Source organism: Anguilla anguilla, chromosome 19 (assembly GCF_013347855.1).
Source record: "Anguilla anguilla isolate fAngAng1 chromosome 19, fAngAng1.pri, whole genome shotgun sequence".
In the NCBI taxonomy this organism is placed as follows: Eukaryota; Metazoa; Chordata; class Actinopteri; order Anguilliformes; family Anguillidae; genus Anguilla; species Anguilla anguilla.
Window position 1 is genome coordinate 4,470,430 of NC_049219.1, and position 22,306 is coordinate 4,492,735.

General features: G+C 42.2%; 1 protein-coding gene and 1 long non-coding RNA gene across 2 annotated transcripts in view; both read left to right on the forward strand.

Moving 5' to 3' along the window:
* Nucleotides 1-22,306, forward strand: part of LOC118219210 — a 92,837-nt gene that overhangs the window by 48,548 nt on the left and 21,983 nt on the right. The window lies entirely within an intron of this gene.
* On the forward strand, nt 15,368-22,231 carry LOC118218962. Its single transcript, XR_004763606.1, has 2 exons — nt 15,368-16,347; nt 21,792-22,231. It is a non-coding gene; the product is annotated as an uncharacterized LOC118218962 (long non-coding RNA).

Sequence of the window (22,306 nt, forward strand, 5' to 3'; positions counted from 1 at the left end):
AGACACTGATACAGCACACCTCTTCATGTGTTTATTTCATACTGATAAAGCACACTTCATGCGTTTATTTCACACTGATACAGCACACCTCTTCATGTGTTTATTTCACACTGATACAGCACACCTCTTCATGTGTTTATTTCACACTGATACAGCACACCTCTTCATGTGTTTATTTCACACTGATACAGCACACCTCTTCATGCGTTTATTTCACACTGATACAGCACACCTCTTCATGTGTTTATTTCACACTGATACAGCACACCTCTTCATGTGTTTATTTCACACTAATACAGCTGACCAGCAGCCTTGTGAAGCAGAAGGATCTCACTGACTCACTGGGGAGAGATGAGCAGCACAGTAAGAGTTTTCACTCATTGCTACTGTGTGTCCATTTGAATGCTGAAATTAGCTTAGCAATCGAATATAACAGAGTACAATGTTTTGATTTATAGCATCTACACTTTCATAATAGTGTTTTACATCAACAGTCTTGCATATTGAAAACATCACACACTACATGTACACAACGGTGTTTAAATTAAAATATTGCATCCAGCAGTGATTATGGGGCAAGCAAATGCATATGAGATTAAATGTCCCTGAAAGAGATTCAGATCTGGTCTGAGTTTTTATCCAGGATTAATGAGCACTGAGCATAAAAATTATAAGATGATTAAATTACTACCTGACCCATGAAGACCATATTTACCACATCATACTATGAAAAATTAAGAAATTGAATGTGATAAAGGAATTGAATCCTTTTTCATTGTTTGATATGTTTTTATTTTGTGTGTAGAGCACACTGAGAAATGTGTAACACCTTAAGAGGTGTGTAAACCATTGTGAAAATGGACTGCATATGTATTTTTTATTATCTGTTCTGTTATTTTAAACATTGTTTCTCATGTTTCCTCTCCTCAGATACATCCATAGAAAGAGCCCAGAAGCTGCTGAAAACTGCTCTGAAGAAGAAGTTTGAACACATATTTGAAGGTTTAGCAAAGCAGGGCAACCCAACCCTCCTCAATGAGATCTATACAGAGCTCTACATCACAGAGGGGGGAAGTGGGGGGATCAATGATGAACATGAGGTCAGACAGATTGAGACAGCATCCAAGAGACACACCACACAGGAGACTGCAATCCTCTGCAATGACATCTTTAAGCCTTTACCTGGACAAGAGAGACCCATCAGAACTGTGCTTACAAAGGGCATCGCTGGCATTGGGAAAACCGTCTCTGTGCAGAAGTTCATTCTGGACTGGGCAGAAGGAAAAGCCAATCAGGACATTGATTTCATCTTCACTCTTCCTTTCCGAGATCTGAATCTGAAAAAGGAGAGAGAATTTCAGTCTCGATGAAACTTCTGCAGCACTACTTTCCGCAACTGAAAGAGATCAAAGAGTATTGAAGGCGATGAAGTGAAAATTGTATTTATCTTTGATGGTCTGGATGAGTGTCGACTTCCTCTAGATTTCCAAAGCAATAAGATCTGCTGTGATATAACAGAGTCATCATCAGTGGATGTGCTGCTGACCAACCTCATTCTGGGGAATCTGCTTCCCTCTGCTCTCCTCTGGATCACCTCCCGACCAGCAGCAGCCAATCAGGTCCCTCCTGAGTGCGTCCACCAGGTGACAGAGGTACGAGGGTTCAATGACCCACAGAAGGAGGAATACTTTAGGAAGAGAATCAGGAGATAGAAAAAGGCCAGCAGAATTATCTCACACGTGAAGTCATCCAGGAGTCTGCACATCATGTGTCACATACCAGTCTTCTGCTGGATTTCTGCCACTGTACTGGAGACAATGTTGGGTAAAGTAGGCAATAGAAAAATGCCCAAAACTCTGACTGAAATGTACACACACTTTCTGCTCATTCAGACTAATAAGAAGAATGAGAAGTATCATGGCACCGATGTGACAAACCCAGAAATCTCAGAGTCCGATACAGAAATCCTCCTTAAACTGGGGCAGCTGGCTTTTATACAGCTGGAAAAGGGCAATCTGATATTCTATGAAGAGGACCTGAGAGAGAGTGGCATTGATGTCAGTGAAGCTTCAGTGTACTCTGGGGTGTGCACAGAGATCTTTAAAGAGGAGTGTGGGTTGGGTGAGGAGAAGGTCTACTGCTTTGTGCATCTGAGCATTCAGGAGTATCTGGCTGCCTTGTTTGTGTTTCATTCATGTGTGAATGAGAACAGAAATGTACTCAGAGCAGAAGAATCAACACCTCGCAGTGACAGAGTGCAGCTGTCTGAGTTACACAGAACTGCAGTGGATCAGGCCTTAGCGAGTAAGAATGGACACCTGGACCTTTTCCTCAGATTCCTTCTAGGCCTCTCTCTGAACTCCATTCAGACTCTCTTAGGAACATTGCTGATGCAAACAGGAGGCAGATCATTTGTACCAGACCCTCAGACACAGACAGGAAGCAGATCATCTGTACCAGTCCCACAGAAAGAGAGCAGTTCAAAGAGCATTAGGAACACAGTCCAGTACATTGGGATGAAGATCAAAGAAGAATCTTCAGCAGAGAGGACCATCAATCTGTTCCACTGTCTCAATGAACTGAATAAAAACACTCCAGTGGAAGAAATAAAGAAGTTCCAGAGATCAGGAAAACTCTCTAATGAAAAGCTGGAACCACACCAATGTTCAGCCCTGGCCTTTATGTTACTGATGTCAGAGGAGGTCCTGGATGAGTTTGACTTGAAGACCTACAACACATCAGCAGCAGGTCATCAGAGACTGCTACCAGTACTCAGAAACTGCAGGAAGGCCATGTGAGTATTATGTAATTATTAAAGTAGATAATGACAGCATGTTATTATAAACACTTCATAGTTAAAGTGAACATAGAATACAATAGAATTGTCAGGCAAGTGAGAATTATGATTTTTGAGTCAAGCTATTTTAACAGATTGTGCCCTCATTTAATGAATACAGAAGTAGCATCAAATATAAAAAATGTATCCAACATGTAAAATGTATTTTATTAGATTTAATTTACATATTATCATTAAAGATACCAGTTATTAAATACATCATGAATTCCTTGTTAGGCAAACCAATGTGATGGATCAATAATGGTCCAAACATACAACTCGCAGATTTAAATGAAGGGTATAGTATGTTACAGTATTAATATGAACATATTCCCCATCAAATAAAAAAATACAAGCTACACTTCCTTTACACAAAATTAGACAGACATGGAAAATAAATAATATAATTGTGAAAAAAATGAATGAAAGGGACCGCAGAACCACAGCTTGTCTGTCCCACTGTGACCCAGGATGGTAAAATAAGCAGCTAAAGAATCAAGACCAGAGATCCAAGACTGTGATCATAAAAGACCAAGGCAGAGCTGAGAAGCAAGGCAAATGGCACAAGATCACAGGCTCACTTTTGCTTTACAGGCCAACACTTTATTTCAATTTTTTTTATTTGTATAGCGCTTTTAACAAAGGAGCTTTGTCACAAAGCAACTTTACAGAGAACCGGCCCCTGAAGAGTAAGCCTAGGGCAACAGTGGCAAGGAAAAACTCCCTGACTGATAACAGGAAGAAACCTTGAGCAGAACCTGACTCAGAGGGGGAACCCATCTGCCGTGGGCAGGCACCGGTTTGTTATGGAAAATCAACAGTGGCAGGAGGCGGGGGTGCCCAGCTGGTCTAACTGGTCTAGGGCTGGAGCTCCGGGCCAGGGGGGGTGCTCAGCGAACTTGGGCTAGAGCTCCGGGCAGGTGCCCACAGCCGAGGAAGACGAGACAAAAAACGTTGTTAGGGGATTCAAATGGTAGAATAGCAAGCAGAGCAGAAGAAACAGAGGTGCCCACGTGCGATAAGGAAAACCCCGGCAGAATAAGGCTATGGCAGCATAGCTAAGGGAAACAGAGGCAGGGGCCAACGCAGCCATGAGGGCAGGCTTGAGACAGTCATCACCAGACCATGACCAGTTCATCTTAACACAGTACTACCAATGATGATCCAGTGACAGCACTAACCGCTCAGTCTACCAGAGACTATAACTATGCCTGCCACCCACTCCTGCCCCTCAAATATAAGAGAGACTAAAAATATATGTTTTGAGCCTAGCTTTAAATAAGGTGATAGTGTCTGTGTCCCGAACATGGGCAGGCAACTTGTTCCACAGGAGGGGAGCACGATAGGAGAAGGCTCTACCACCTATGGTACTTTTAGATATTCTAGGAATAACAAGGAGGCCTGCACCCTGCGAACAGAGCGTTCGTGAGGGAATATAAGGAAGAAGTAAATCATTTAAGTACAAAGGGGCAAGCCCATGTAAAGCTTTAAAGGTAAGAAGTAGTATCTTATAGTCTATTCGGAATTTAACTGGCAACCAGTGAAGCGATGCTAACACTGGGCTGATGTGCTCGAATCTCCTTGTTCTAGTGAGAATACGAGCTGCTGCATTTTGAATTAGCTGGAGCCCTTCAGAGAGGAATTTGCACATCCAGACAAAAGAGCATTGCAGTAATCTAATCTTGATGTAACAAAAGCATGAACTAGCTTTTCTACATCATGTAAGGACAGTATTTTCCGAATTTTTGAGATGTTTCTCAAGTGATAAAAAGCAACCCTGAACCAAGAGAGTGCCTGTCCAAGGAGGTCTACAAGATTTTCAAGTCTATCCAGAAGGATGAGGTGATCAACTGTGTCAAATACTGCACTTAAGTCTAAAAGCACAGGTACAGAGATGCAGCCATGGTCAGAAGCGAGGAGCAGGTCATTGAGTACTTTGACCAGGGCTGTTTCAGTGCTGTGAGAGGGTCTAAAACCAGACTGGAAAAACTTCCAATATATGATTGGAGTGCAAAAATGAACCACGTTGTTTTGAAATGGCCTTTTCTAGTATTTTAGAAAGAAAGGGAGGTTCGAGATAAGCCTATAGTTAGAAAGGTCATTCACATCCAAGTTTGGCTTCTTAAGAAGGGGTTTGATGGCTGCAAGTTCTGTAGTATGTGCCCAGATGCTAAAGGCACATTGACAATATGTAACATTGGTGTTCCAATCACTGGTAATAGCTCCTGGAAAAGCTTTGTAGGGATAGGGTCTAGAAGACAAGTAGAAGATTTTGAGGTATTAACTATGGCATTAAACTCCATGAGATCTGTTGGAGCAAAAGCGTTCAGATAGGCTGCCCGTCTTTCTGAAGATTCTTCTGAAGATTCTGCATCCATGCGTTGAGCGGATGGAAGGGCAGACCCTATATGAGGGGTGGTAGGAGAACTTTGAATCTTGCCCCTCATTTTTATCATTTTGTCATCAAAGAAATTCATGAAGTCATTGCTACTAAATGATATTGAGGCACATGGATCAACTTGATTCTTGGTCAGCCTGGCAACAGTGTTAAACAGGTGCCTAGGATTGTTTCTATTTTCATCTATTAAAGTAGAGAAGTATGAGGAATGTGCTGTGGAGAGGGCATGTTTATAAGTTAGTAGACTGTCTTTCCAGTCCTGGAGGAATACCTGCAGTTTAGTAGAACGCCATTTGCGCTCAAGTTGGCGTGAAGCTTGTTGGAGAGCACGAGTATGGTCATTGTACCAGGGTGCTAATTTCTTATAGCGGACTTTCCTCTTCTTAAGAGGTGCGATAGTATCCAGGGTTCTGGAAAGTACGTAATTTATGTTGTCTGTCAGCTGATCAATTGAGCTAATGCTTGCATTGTATGTGTTTGGGTGGGAGCCAAGAAAATCCCCACAGTGCACAAATGAGCCTGGGAGCTCATTAATAAAAGCATTTGCCGTCCTGGAGGAAAGCTTACAGATAAGGTAGAATGAAGGATCTGGTGACACATGACAGACTTGTGAAAGTTGGAAAGTAATTAAATAATGGTCTGATAGCACAGGGTTTTTAGGCATAACTGCTATATTTGCTATTTCTGTATCATAAGTTAAGACCAGATCAAGAGTATGGCTATGAGAATGTGTGGACTGATGTATATGTTGATCGAAGCCAATAGATTCAGTGATAGACAAGAGTGCTGATCTGAGAGGATCACCTTCACTATCCATGTGAATATTGAAGTCCCCTACAATTACTACTTTATCTGAATTAACAACCAGGCTGGAAAGGAAATCAGCAAACTCAAGTAAAAAGCCACTGTATGGCCCTGGTGGCCTGTATACAATTGCAAGGATAAAACTGACTGCTTTTTTGTCTGGATGTGCAAAACTGAGAACAAGCACTTCAAAAAAGTTACATTTGAAGCCGGATTTCAAAGTAGCAAAAAAATTTTAATGATATACAGCAGCAACACCACCACGACCCGTCAGACGGGGAACGTGAGTATAGCTGTAGCCAGGAGGGGTGGATTCATTTAAGGCAATATACAGTTTTAAGCCAAGTTTCAGTTACACATAAGATTTCAACTTGGTGATCAGTAATTAATTCATTTACAAGAGTTGCCTTAGGGGCTAGTGATCTGATATTAATCCAATTCTTAGCTGAGTTTGGTCAGCCGCATTATTAGTAGAATAACAAGGTCAGATTTTTTGCAGATTAGCCATACAAACACCCCTATGGTCTTCATTGAACTAACATTTGTCCTTAACTTTGACTTGGACAAGTAAACACAAGTGTTATACTTATTCTTATCTAACTCTGTTTGGTGAAGTAGTTCGAACTGTGTTTGTGTAGAAAAAAGAATCCCTCCTTTTTATGTCAGTCAGTTAAGGACGAATGTTGATTGAATCAAATCCATGTTTTTCAAAAGTGGGGAAGAATCCCCCTTTTATCCCTAGTCCATGCATAGATAATTTGAGAGTGGGAGATGACCAGAAAGAGCCTGCTCAGTCTGTACCCCTCTTACATTGTTCAAGAAGATGAGATATTTTTTCAACATAATGATTAATGTAATGCTGGGTTTGGTTTCGGAGAGGCAAGTGTGGTTATGAATGAAATGTTTGTGTTACTGTATTGTGAGATTAGGTCAGGCAGTAAATGCACCATTGTTACAAGGCCAGTAGTGCCACCCTGGTCTCTGCTTTATTCTGGTGTAGGCTGACCCAGAATCCAATAGTGCCTGTAGACAGAGTGAAAATAGGAAGGTAGAGGAATTGTAGGATATAATGGGTGTCAGGGTGAGGTCTTCTCAGGGGACTGTTAAAGTGCCTGTTTTTGAGGTAATTCTGTGGCTTATCTCAGGCTAAAGTCTGGCCTGTACTGAGGCCTGAAGTTTCTGAAGTTTCCTAAAGCCTGGAAAAAGCTAAATGGTGGCTCCTTGGACAGCACCATCAAATGTATCACTATTCCAACAAAAGGAGCTCAAAGGGATCATTAACAGTTCCTACATAGCTTTGGTTTCACTATCTGGTTATATGTAACACCAGCAGAACAGATGCACTGCACTACATGGTTATATATAACCTCAGCAAAACAGACAGACTGCACTACAGTACCTGGTTATATGTGAACAGATCACTTTTTTGCATTCTTGTTTGTAAAGTGAATCTGGCTTTTGTATTGTGCTGGCTGTGTGTTGGCTTGCAATACTGTGGGAAGTTAGTCACAGTTACCAGCAAAAGTAAAGAAGCAGAGCCTAACTCACTATCTACTCAGAGATTTTATTTCTGAGTTATTTCTTGCATCTTTACTTTTGGTTGTATCTGTGCCAAATGCCAAGAGAAAGGGGGCCATTTGGGTAAGAATTTCATCTGTAGAACTGTCAGAGTTCTGTCCAACAGGACGTCTAATTATCAGGCCTAAAGTGCTGCAGTTGGAGATTGTAGCAAAGAACTTCCTCAGAGCATCACAAACTTAAAATCCTCAACATCATTCTTCATCACTCGCGATTACTGTTACATTGCACATATCAGATTTTACAGTATATTGCGCTATTTAATCATATAATAATATATAAACTCTTCTTTGCAGACTGAACTACTGTGACCTCACAGAGAAGTCCTGTGAAATTGTGGCCTCTGCTCTTCAGTCATCAAACTCACCCCTGAGAGATCTGGACCTCAGCAACAATAACCTGGGAGATTCAGGAGTGAAGCTGCTCTGTGCTGCACTGATGAGTCCAGACTGTAAACTACAGACACTGGGGTGAGTAGTGCTGTGTTTATAAATTATAATTAATTTAACTTACTGAGAATATATAATAAGAAATAAAGAGGCTGTGTCAATAGCGAATGCGTTATTGCGAGCGAGTGTGTCATCTAGTCACGCGTCAGAGCGTATTGTAGTTATTTTCACCACCGAATTCTTATGGACAGGGAAGCTCGCTAGATAAAGTCTTACTCTTTGAGATCATGTAGTAGGAATAAAATAAGAAAATATAATTAATTTACTGAGAATAGATACTAAGAAATAATAATAACAAATTAATAACAACAGCAATAATAATAATATTTATAAAAATACATGTTTGAAACTGGAAAACTGATTTTTTAAAATTAATTTTTTATAGATGGCTGGAAAAGAAAGGAGTAAAAGCAAGGTGTGGAGTTATTTTGATTTCACACACTTAAAGATGGTGTTGATATTAAATTAAATATATATATATATATTATCATTTTCTTTATCTAAAAAGTTCTTTGTGTGTTTATTTTTATTTTTATTTGTTCGCTTATAAGTTAAATGTTCTTAAATATAGAAACTTAAATAAAATATAAAAATTGATTTATATTATTGATTTGATTTGAAAATGTTGCACTTTTTGACAAAATATCGGTCAAAACATCGGTAATCGGTTGGCTAGGACTCTCCAAAATCGGGATCGGCATCGGACCCAAAAATATGGCATCGGTCGGGCTCCAATTATCAGGGCCGCGTTTACCCATCTTGAGGCCCTGGGCTACGCAACTCAGAAGCCCCCCCGCCGCGGCGACGCACGCAAAGATACGCAACACAAGACAACCCCATAATAAGCCAGTGCAAAGAGGCCATGGGAAAATACACACCAACGCCATACAAAAGAACGCCAATTATAGTCATACTGCAAACACACAACGGCAGGATAATCAAAATTCAAGCAGTTTTATCACACGGCAAACAGTCCACAAAAGAAAAACAACATTCTAATTCTATTTGTATGAGAAATACATATGGGCATCGCTGAATAGAATATCGTAGTCATTTTTGTTTATAAACTACACGATAATATTCAAGACTTAAACTAGCATATTAAAAATATATGACTCACCAGTTATGTCATTAAAAATCCTTTTTCCTGCTTTTCTTTGATGCAAAATAATTAAATCCTTAAAATCCAGCTGGCGCTGCAGATCATGCTCAATGGACAGAATGGTCAACCCGTTCAGTCTATTTTCCTCAATGGATGCCCTCAGTCTGTTCTTAATAATGCCCAACTTGGAAAATGATCTTTCTCTGGTGGCATTTGAACTAGGGAGTGAGATAAATTCGGAGTGCAATGTCCACGTTTGGGAAACGTTTTGTTTCTGAGAGAGAAACAAGAGTTGTTTCTCTCTCAGTAAGACCATCAGGTTTCTTGGTGACAGATCGTCAGTTGTTGTGTCACAGAATTTAATGAACTGAACAAGCTCATCCTCGAAAACATCCTGTAAATCGGTGCTATATTTTTTCTGAAGATTGCGGCTCGCTTCGCGTATTTCAGACACAGACAGGCTCTTGAGATGGGTTAAAAAGCCGAAATAGTCGCAAGTCTCTGTGTAGGACTTATGTCTTGCTTGCAAAGCACTTGTTAGTTTGTCAATTATGACTAAAAATACCTCGACACGAAACTTCTCAGCTCCAATTAGAATGTGGTCAGGTGCACTGGAATCATCTGCTCTCCGTTTTCTCTTCGCCTGCCGAGTTACCACAGACCTGTATTCCTGTGTTCCTCCCATTTCCTTGGCCTGCGTCTCCAGGTCTCCAAACTGGTCGCGTAAACCTGCCACGAAATCTGACAGTGATCGCAGCATATCCACAGCCGTAACGAGATCCACATCTACCTTCTGGAGGACAGTACTCCTGTCTGAATTCTTTGTAATACTTTGTTCTACAATATACACATGAAAGCTGTCTCTAATCGGTTCATTTTGGTAGCCAGAGAGCGCGCCTCGTCACGCGTGAGAGCATTCTGAGAATCAGCATCTGATGATTATTAGCGAATTCAATATATTTTTATAGTTTACACAGAGAGCTTTGGTGGCCTGGGCGTGATGGGCCCATCTCGTGTCCAACAGTCCCTTTAAAGTCTCTATGCGTTTGTTAACATTGGGCTCAAGTCCATCCATCATAACCTTCCATCGGCGGGGTGATCCCGAGAAAAAATTGAAGAGTGAACAGATCTGAAAAATGTGGTTGTTTCAGAGCAGCAATCTACACTGTTCACTCCGACTAAATTGAGTGAGTGGGCTGCACAAGGTATCCACTCGCCCAAGGGATTTACTTCTAGAATACGGGCCCTCAGTCCTTTGTACACACCTGACGTGTTGGATGCATTATCAAAACATTGTCCCCAACAATTATTTATATCAATATTCATGTAATTTAGCACGTCTGTAACGGACTGAAAAAGAGACTCACCAGTATGACTGTATATGGGCAGGAATTTTAAAAAACGCTCAAAGACTTTACCTTCCTGAGAGACATATCTTATCATGAATGTTAGCTGATCAATATGGGTTAAATCTGGGGTTGAATCAACAACAAGAGAGAAGTACTTCGCTTTCTGCACCATTAGAATAGTTTCAGCTTGAACTCGCTGTCCCATAATTGCAATGAATTCATCACATATAGTGTTGGATAAATAGGAAGTAGACCCACTCCCCTGGTTTCCATATTTCTTTAAATGTTCGGCAAGAAAGGGGTCGAACTTGCTGAGTAGCTCAAGTATTCCCAAATAGTTGCCATTGTTAGGGGAACCGAGAACTTCATCGCCTCCTCGGAATGCGAGACCTCATTCTGACAAGAACTGTATAACGGAGACAATTCGTTTTAGGACCTCGCTCCAATACTTCCCTTCCTCTTCACAGCGCTCCTTAAGTTCATTGTCAATTCCGTGCACCTGTGTGCGAGCGAACCAGATGAGCATTGCATTTCGATGAGACTGACTTGACTCATGCTCTTCAGTCCGACAAGAAGCACGTTTCCAATCAGAAAACCCGGATTGAGAAAAGGCAGATGGTGTCCCGCCGAAAAGCCGACAAAAAAAGCGATATACATTACCGGTTGTTGGAGAATAAACTAACCACTCACGGGTAACACTCTCCCCATTACGCAGATTACGCGAAAGCAAGGTCTTACTCAATTGTCTGTTCTGATTTTTATACGATCGTTCTGATGCTGTGAATGCTGTGTCTTTATTTTGACATGACAAGGATGCTTTTATTCCTTTGCTCACCCAATAGCTACGCAAGTTTTCGGTAACGGGTCCCCAACAAGCTACATCAGTGGATGTGGCTCCACATGCTGCATCTTTCCTCCCGACCGTGGCGCCTTCACCTGCTAGCGGAGTAGTTTCGTCAGCAGCACTGACAGTGCTGATGTTATCAGTGTCTCCGGAGCCGGGTTCCAGAGAAGGCGTACTCGATGCTAACAGGGTTGATGTCGTGGCTGTGCCATCTCTGCCTGGTGACGGTGGTGTAGTTTCCGGAGAAGGCGGCCGGGTTGACTGAGTTGGTGTGGCGGGACTTGGGTTAGCATCTGCATCATCGTCAGCGTCAGGGCATGTGTCAAGGAAGGGATCATTGTTCATGTCGGAGCCTGCATCGGTTGCTGTTAAGTAATCATCCGTCAATGTTTTGAAGAAAGAAGTAAGCTTCTGTATTTTAGTGAGAACTTCTTCGTTTCTTGCTTTTTGTTGTTGTTTTCTTGCTCTTTTTTGCCCCCAACTCTCGAATTTTCTGCTTGACGACATGTTTGTTTTAGACGGAATTTTGATGATGACACAAGAATTCTTGCGACTACATATTTTGTACGTTTACATTGGTTAGATTAACTGCTATATAGAGCACAGGGTCATTATATAGCAGAAACACAAGGAGACTCCTCACTGCGATATAGAGTACAGGGTTATTATATGCACTTTTAGCTGCTCCAAACAAAACTGGCACCAACCCACCATACTGTCCATAGCCCAGCTCCCAAACACCATCTAAAAGCACCCTCCCCTAGGCCTGGAAGCTAGGCCTTTTATAGAGCCCATGATTAGGTAATGGGCCACAGCTGATGTGATTGCAATGAACCACAGCTGCAGCTATACCCGTCTGTAGGGCCGATGCTGCCTGCCGGTGGACAGCACCCCAATTCCTTTCCTGGCATCACATGTTAAACAGGCAAGAGCTTTGAGGATATGCTGTGGGGCACTCAGAACAACACCAATTAATGCATTACTAATGAGATGGGAGAAATACCACTGAGGCATAGATGGATAAAACTTGCTTTGCATAACTGGATTAAGTTTAAATGATCTAGTGTAGATCACCCTGCTAAGCATCCTATTGAGGACTCATGGGAAGTGGACATGCAAGGGCAGAAAGAGGAGAAAAGCTCTTATTAATTGTGCAAGTATGCAATGGGGAAAGCTACAATTAGAGGGGAAAAGACATGGCTTCTTCAACCTGCTGGTCTGTCATCTCTCCATGGCTTCTTCTGGATCCTGTAATAGACCTAGTTGTATTAGGAAAGAACAGAACTGACACAGAGGGCCTCTTACAGTAAGTTCAGCTGAAGCACAGCTGCAGCAAGTGTGGGGTGGATATCTGCAGATCCTCAATATCACTCGTCATCACTCAGCATGATTACTGTTACATTGCACATATCACATTTTACAGGATATTGCGCTATTTAAACATACAATAATATATCAACTCTCTTTTGCAGACTGAACAGCTGTGACCTCACAGGGAAGTCCTGTGAAATTGTGGCCTCAGCTCTCCAGTCATCAACCCTGAGAGATCTGGACCTCAGCTACAATAGCCTGGGAGATTCAGGAGTGAAGCTGCTCTGTGCTGCACTGAAGAGTCCAAACTGTAAACTACAGACACTGGGGTGAGTAGTGCTGTGTACTGTGTGACCTTAACTAAATAGAATTAGTGATTATGGCTCTGTGCAGTGAAATATATGAAGTGCTTTCTCTCTGTTTACTCCTGTGTCCACCAGCATTCTTTCTTTGTCCACATTGTTCTCATCCCTCTCTTCTAACTGCTTTAGCACAACAAAGAAAAGCAGGATAAACCCTCATGAGTCTTAGGGTTGCCAGGTCTCTGGTTCTTGACCAGAATGTAAGTTTTCAGTAGAGTCTGTAGTATCAGGTCACAGGTGATGACTGAATGCTGAATGCATGATTGACATTGTAAAATATTGACCACTTCAGTACAGTAATATGTTTCACGTCTATCATAACATAACAAAAATAGCATAACATAATGACGAGAATAGGTCATTCAGCCCGACATGCTCACCGTTTTACTGCCTACCACTAGTGCTTGGTTTACCTACAAACTAGATAGTATCCAGCATCGTATCAAGCCCGGTCTTGACAACCCCCAGAGTTTCTGCCTCTACTACATGACATGCGCCAAGCTATTCTACACAGTGACTACTCTCTGTGTGAAAAATACTTCCTAACGTCGGTGTGGAATTTACCTTTTGCTAATTTCCTTTTATGCCCCCTCGTCATACTAACAGAGCTGAACCTGAAGAATCTCTTGTAGTTCACTTTGTTGATCCCCTTTATGAATTTAAAAGACTCAATCAAATAACCCTGAGTCTACTTTTACTAAGCTTGAAGAAGTTAAGCATCTGAAGTCTTTCCTCAAAACTTTTATCTTTCATACCAGGAACCAGTTTGGTTTCCCTTCTTTCAACCTTTTCCAGATCCTCTATATCTTTCTTGTAGTACAGTCTCCAGAACTGCACACAATTCTGTAAGTGTGGTCTGACAAAGGTATTGTATAAAATAAGTATAACTTCCTTGGATTTACGGGGCTCCAGACTAACTTTTTCATTTAGGTGCACCAGCACATAATTTAGTTAGGCCCAAAATTTTTCACCGCGCCTTTTGGCACCGTAATAATACATTTTAAGTGTTACCTTTTTTGTCAGTTCCCATACACATTGGTAATTTCTTAACACATTATGTAAATGATTGTAAACAGGAATAAAGGACAGATAAATGTTTTTCTTTTCTTTAAATCACAGCAAAACCAAGAAATGGCAATAACCTCAATTGTTTAAAAAATAAACTTAAAAAGTGCTGATGTTTAAAGTGCTTGACAAACTCAAATAAATAAATCAAACTCAAATAACTCAAATAAAAGTGTGCGCTGCTCCCGGAGGAGTACAGGGCGCGGTTTCACACATACACACTAGTGATGCGCGGATCGGCTCTGACGTCATCCGAATCCACATGTACGCATAAATCATCCACCCGCCACCCACCCGAACAAATTATTTTATCCGATTTAGAGACCCGCACCCGATCACACATTACCGCTATTTCTCATTATTTCGCAGCTGTTGCATATGACATACCCAGCACTTGACTCGTCATTCACTAAATCGCTCCCACACGGAACTTTTCTGCCCTTCCTTTTTTAATTCTCCTTTTTTAATTTTCTCTCGGATCTTTTTTGCCTCCATTGCTGCTTAAGACAAATGGACGCTGCAATTGGCGCAACGAGAGTCTAGTCTGCTAATTCGCGCCTGACGAAAAATGAAGCTTAAAATATGTTCACATTTTAGAGAATGTAATTAATATTTTCCTCATTAATGATGTATTATTTCACCCACTCGTAACCCATCCGCTATTAATCAGAATGTTAATTTTTATGACTCGGCCCACCCGATCCGCAGATTAACCGTGGTGCCCGCGGATATAACTGCGATCCGCACATCACTAATACACACATGCCTTATTTTTTTCCCCACCCGCATTCAGCGAAGAAGAATATCAGGGTCAGAGCCAATCAGAGGCAGAGTAGGGGTGGGTCTTCACAGAATGCGGGTGGGAGAAAAAAAATAACGCTACACACAGAGAGAGACAGACCTGCTAAATATCAGGTGCACCGGTGCGACCAATGAAAATGTTTAGTCGCACTTGACAGATTTTTGGTCGCATGTGCACCCAAAATGATCGCACTCTGGAGCCTTGATTTATACTCACTACTATCCCAGCATCCTGTTGGCTTCTTTACTGCAACAGCACAGTGCCTAGAACCTGAAAGGTTTTGATCAACTATTACTCCCAAAATTGAGCACATTCCAATGTCGTTCCTCCCATAAAGTAATCTAGCCTGATGTTTTTATTTCCCACATGTAGAACTTTACATTGAGCTGTACTGAGTTTCATTTGCCAGGTTTTCACCGACTTCTGGATTCACTTCTGTCACATATTGCAGTCTTCATCCATCCCCATTATTCACTACCTGCTCTGCACTGTAATGAAATCCATACTTACACTAGAGCTACCGCGGTTACTGCATTACCGCGGAAACACAATCACGTGTTGAGGACAGGGAAACTTAATGCTACAGGGCATAGGTGGCTTGCTGCCCTAGCCACATACGATTTTGAAGTAAAATATCACCCTGAGAAGGTCAATGTTGAGGCTGATTTGCTTTCCCAAAACTGGATTGAACAGGACACTGAGATGTGGAGAAACCTTTCACAGGGTGATGTGCACTTGGCAGACAAACTAGGTGTTCCAGCAGAAGGTGTTCCTGAGCTGTATGCTTTTGCAACTCATCTCAATTTGGGTCAGCTAGAACAGTTCACCCGAGAAGACCTGCGAGAAGCGCAGCTAGAGGACAGTGTTCTCAGAGTAGTTAGAGAGGCTTTGAACACAGGTCAGTGGCCGGCAAACTAGAGCTGCCGCGGTTACTGCATTACCGTGGTAACGCAATCACGTCACGTCCACCGCAGAGTCAAGCTGATCACCGCTTCACCGCTGGGTTTTGTTTTTTTCCCCGTTTATTTTAGGCCAATTGTTTATGTTCCAATTTTTACTTGTAAAAGTTGTGATCTGAAATAAATGCAATGCAATTTTTAAAATAATTATAATTATTATTGTGTAGTCTATTTTCTTCACTCCATGTGTTCGAAAGTTTTCACTCACAGTTGCGCAGTTAACGTTCTGATCGGAGAAAGTGTCACCCAGATCGTGCTTTGAAACTGTTGGCTATGGAAAGTTTTTGCTTCAAATTAGGCTAAAAACATGGATCTTGTAGCGAAACCCAACGTTACTTCTCCTGTTTGGGAACATTTTGGCTTTGAGCCCGATGAAGATGGAAAGCCAAAGAATTTGGATGAGTCAGTGTGCCGCATTTGCAGCAAGAAAATCAACGTCATGCGAGGAAACGAGACAAATCTAGCATCGCATCTTAGGACCACTCATCGTCCGTTATACGATGCAATGAAATGCACCCCATCTACCTCGGGAGGTACCGGCTCGGCACTACGTCAGTTAGGAGTCTCAGAGGCATTTGCCAGAGTGACTAAATACAACCGGGACAGCAACAAGTGGCGAGCACTTACAACAACTGTAACAAAGTATTTGGTTGTGGAGATGGTGCCCTTCCGGACTGTAGGAAAGCCATCATTCCGAGCTATGCTTCAGTCCTTCGACAAGCAGTATGAACTGCCGGGCAGAACCTATTTTTCGGAAACAGCCATTCCAGAAATGTACTTGAAAGTAAAAAACGAAATCGTAGCTGGAGGTTTAAATTATAATTTTTTATGGCGGTTACCGCAACGGTTTGAATGGCTTCGCTAATTTTTGCGGTAAGGAAATAAATCAATACCGCGGCAGCTCTAACTTATACCCCACTCTCTTTCTCATGCTGACCTTGTGATGAAGATGAGTTGTACTCATTCACATTACACACCTGTGTGTGCTACAGGGTTGTGGCGTTTCTGAAGATATTGAGCATAAATCAGATATTATTACTGTTGGTAAATCAACTATTGGTCGATAGGGTATGTGTGTACATCTTAGGGAAGAGTGTCAATCTGATCAACATGCAAACTGCTGTTTAGGTGCAATGTTGCATCACTTAGCTTTGTCACTCTTCTGTGGTTCCAATCCAAAGCTAAAGTCTGGATTTCAGAACATTTAAATTCTACAGCAGTTGGCTTTACTTATCTTGCTAGGCAGAGGGTAGAGGTTGCACAGGGTCATTATATAGCAGAAACACAAGTAGACTCCTTACTGCTAAATAGAGCACTGGGTCATTATATAGCAGGAACACAAGGAGACTCCTCACTGCTATATAGAGCACAGGGTCATTATATAGCAGGAACACAAGGAGACTCCTCACTGCTATATAGAGCACAGGGTCATTATATAGCAGGAACACAAGGAGAATCCACTACTGTGCTATATAGAGCACAGGGTTATTATATGCACCTTTAGCTGCTCCAAACAAAACTGGCACCAACCCACCATACTGTCCATAGCCCAGCTCCCAAACACCATCTAAAAACACCCTCCCCTAGGCCTGGAAGATAGGCCTCTTATAGAGCCCATGATTAGGTAATGGGCCACAGCTGATGCGATTGCAATGAACCACAGCTGCAGCTATACCCGTCTGTAGGGCCGATGCTGCCCCCTGGTGGACAGCACCCCAATTCACTTCCTGGCATCACATGTTAAACAGGCAAGAGCTTTGAGGATATGCTGTGGGGCACTCAGAACAACACCAATTAATGCATTACTAATGAGATGGGAGAAATAGCACTGAGGCATAGATGGGTAAAACTTGCTCTGCATAACTGGATTAAGTTTAAATGATCTAGTGTAGATCACCCTGCTAAGCATCCTATTGAGGACACATGGGAAGTGGACATGCAAGGGCAGAAAGAGGAGAAATGCTCTTATTAATTGTGCAAGTATGCAATGGGGAAAGCTACAATAAGAGGGGAAAAGACATGGCTCCTTCAACCTGCTGGTCTGTCATCTCCCCGTGGCTTCTTCTGGATCCTGTAATAGACCTAGCTGTATTAGGAAAGAACAGAACTGACACAGAGGGCCTCTTACAGTAAGTTCAGCTGAAGCACAGCTGCAGCAAGTGTGGGGTGGATATCTGCAGATCCTCAGTATCACTCTTCATCACTCAACATGATTACTGTAACATTGCACATATCACATTTTACAGGATATTGCTCTATTTAAAAATACAATAATATATCAACTCTCTTTTGCAGACTGAACGGCTGTGACCTCACAGAGATGTCCTGTGAAATTGTGGCCTCTGCTCTTCAGTCATCAAACTCAACCCTGAGAGATCTGGACCTCAGCTACAATAACCTGGGAGATTCAGGAGTGAAGCTGCTCTGTGCTGCACTGATGAGTCCAAACTGTAAACTACAGAGACTGGGGTGAGTAGTGCTGTGTACTGTGTGACCTTAACTAAATAGAATTAGTGATTATGGCTCTGTGCAGTGAAATATATGAAGTGCTTTCTCTCTGTTTACTCCTATGTCCACCAGAATTCTTTCTTTGTCCACATTGTTCTCATCCCTCTCTTCTAACTGCTTTAGCACAACAAAGAAAAGCAGGATAAACCCTCATGAGTCTTAGGGTTGCCAGGTTTGTGGTTCTTGACCAGAATGTAAGTTTTCAGTGGAGTCTGTAGTATCAGGTCACAGGTGATGACTGAATGCTGAATGCATGATTGACATTGTGAAATATGGACCATTTCAGTTCAGTAATATGTTTCAAGTCGATCATAACATAACAAAAATGACATAACATAACATAATGATGAGAATAGGCCATTCAGCCCGACATGCTCACCGTTTTACTACCTACCACTAGTGCTTGGTTTACCTACAAACTAGATAGTATCCAGCATCGTATCAAGCCCGGTCTTGACAACCCCCAGAGTTTCTGCCTCTACTACATGACATGCGCCAAGCTATTCTACACAGTGACTACTCTCTGTGTGAAAAATACTTCCTAACGTCGGTGTGGAATTTACCTTTTGCTAATTTCCTTTTATGCCCCCTCGTCATACTAACAGAGCTGAACCTGAAGAATCTCTTGTAGTTCACTTTGTTGATCCCCTTTATGAATTTAAAAGACTCAATCAAATAACCCTGAGTCTACTTTTACTAAGCTTGAAGAAGTTAAGCATCTGAAGTCTTTCCTCAAAACTTTTATCTTTCATACCAGGAACCAGTTTGGTTTCCCTTATTTCAACCTTTTCCAGATCCTCTATATCTTTCTTGTAGTACAGTCCCCAGAACTGCACACAGTTCACTAAGTGTGGTCTGACAAAGGTATTGTATAAAATAAGTATAACTTCCTTGGATTTACAGGGCTCCAGACTAACTTTTTACATTGGATGCACTGGTGTGCCTAACTTTTTCATTTAGGTGCACCAGCACATAATTTAGTTAGACCCAAAAATTTTCACCGCGCCTTTTGGCGCCGTAATAATACATTTTAAGTGTTACCTTTTTTGTCAGTTCCCATACACATTGGTAATTTCTTAACACGTTATGTAAATGATTGTAAACAGGAATAAAGGTGCAGATAAATGTTTTCTCTTTATTTAAATCACAGCACAAACAAGAAATGGCAATAACCTCAATTGTTTAAAAAATAAACTTAAAAAGTGCTGATGTTTAAAGTGCTTGACAAACTCAAATAAATAAATCAAACTCAAATAACTCAAATAAAAGTGTGCGCTGCTCCCGGAGGAGTACAGGGCGCGGTTTCACACACACACACTAGTGATGCGCGGATCGGCTCTGACGTCATCCGAATCCACATGTACGCATAAATCATCCACCCGCCACCCACCCGAACAAATTATTTTCTCCGATTTAGAGACCCGCACCCGATCACACATTACCGCTATTTCTCATTATTTCGCAGCTGTTGCATATGACATACCCAGCACTTGACTCGTCATTCACTAAATCGCTCCCACACAGAACTTTTCTGCCCTTCCTTTTTTAATTCTCCTTTTTAAATTCTCTCTCGGATCTTTTTTGCCTCCATTGCTGCTTAAGACAAATGGACGCCGCAATTGGCGCAACGAGAGTCTAGTCTGCTAATTCACGCCTGACGAAAAATGAAGCTTAAAATATGTTCACATTTTAGAGAATGTAATTAATATTTTCCTCATTAATGATGTATTATTTCACCCACCCACAACCCATCCGCTATTAATCAGAATGTTAATTTTTATGACTCGGCCCACCCGATCCGCAGATTAACCGTGGTGCCCGCGGATATAACTGCCATCCGCACATCACTAATACACACATGCCTTATTTTTTTCCCCACCCGCATTCAGCGAAGAAGAATATCAGGGTCAGAGCCAATCAGAGGCAGAGTAGAGGCGGGTCTTCGCAGAATGTGGGTGGGAAAAAAAATAACACTACACTCACACAGAGAGACAGACCTGCTAAATGTCAGATGCACCGGTGCGACCAATGAAAATGTTTAGTCGCACTTGACAGACTTTTGGTCGCATGTGCACCCAAAATGGTGACACTCTGGAGCCTTGAATTATACTCACTCCTATCCCGGCATCCTGTTGGCTTTTTTACTGCAACAGCACAGTGCCTAGAACCTGAAAGGTTTTGATCAACTAGTACTCCCAAAATTGAGCACATTCCAAAGTCGTTCCTCCCGAAGTTGGGGCGACATGGCTCAGGAGGTAAGAGAGATTGTCTGGCAGTCGGAGGGTTACTGGTTCAAACCCCGCCCTGGGCGTGTCAAAGTGTCCTTGAGCAAGACACCCAACCCCTAACTGCTCTTGCGAATGAATTCACTTCTGTCACATATTGCAGTCTTCATCCATCCCCATTATTCACTACCTGCTCTTCACTCTAATGAAATTCATACTTACACTAGAGCTACCGCGGTTACTGCATTACCGTGGAAACGCAATCACGTGTTGACGACAGGGAAACTTAATGCTACAGGGCATAGGTCGCTTGCTGCCCTAGCCACGTACGATTTTGAAGTAAAATATCCCCCTGAGAAGGTCCATGTTGAGGCTGATTTGCTTTCCCGAAACTGGATTGAACAGGACACTGAGACATGGAGAAACCTTTCACAGGGTGATGTGAAGGCGATTTGTGGTCGTGTGCATGTGCAGGAGTCTAGTGACAGTGATGTGCACTTGGCAGACAAACTAGGTGTTCCAGCAGAAGGTGTTCCTGAGCTGTATGCTTTTGCAACTCATCTCAATTTGGGTCAGCTAGAACAGTTCACCTGAGAAGACTAGCAAGAAGCGCAGCTAGAGGACAGTGTTCTCAGAGTAGGTAGAGAGGCTTTGAACACAGGTCAGTGGCCGACAAACTAGAGCTGCCGCGGTTACTGCATTACCGTGGTAACGCAATCACGTCACGTCCACCGCAGAGTCAAGCTGATCACCGCTTCACCGCTGGGTTTTGTTTTTTCCCCCGTTTATTTTAGGCCAATTGTTTATGTTCCAATTTTTACTTGTAAAAGTTGTGATCTGAAATAAATGCAATGCAATTTTAAAAATAATTATAATTATAATTGTGTAGCCTATTTTCTTCACGCCATGTGTTCGAAAGTTTCCACTCACAGTTGCGCAGTTAATGTTCTGATCGGAGAACGTGTCACCCAGAACGTGCTTTGCAACTGTTGGCTATGGAAAATTTTCGCTTCAAATTAGGCTAAAAACATGGATCTTGTAGCGAAACCCAACGTTACTTCTCCTATTTGGGAACATTTTGGCTTTGAGCCCGATGAACATGGAAAGCCAAAGAATTTGGATGAGGCAGTGTGCCGCATTTGCAGCAAGAAAATCAAGGTCATGCGAGGAAACAGAACAAATCTAGCATCGCATCTTAGGTCCGTTATACGATGCAATGAAAGGCACCCCATCTACCTCGGGAGGTACCGGCTCGGCACTACGTCAGTTAGGAGTCTCAGAGGCATTTACCAGAGTGACTAAATGCAACCGGGACAGCAACAAGTGGCGAGCACTTACAACAACTGTAACAAAGTATTTGGTTGTGGAGATGGTGCCCTTCCGGACTGTAGGGAAGCCATCATTCCGAGCTATGCTTCAGTCCTTCGACAAACGGTATGAACTGCTGGGCAGAACCTATTTTTCAGAAACAGCCATTCCAGAAATGTACTTGTAAAAAAGCAAAATCGTAGCCCGGAGGTTTAAATTATAATTTTTTTTATGGCGGTTACCGCAACGGCTTGAATGGCTTCGCTAATTTTTGCGGTAAGGAAAAAAATCACCTGTCCATAGCCACGCTCCCAAACACCATCTAAAAGCACCCTCCCCTAGGCCTGGAAGCTAGGCCTCTTATAGAGCCCATGGTTAGGTAATGGGCCACAGCTGCAGCAATACC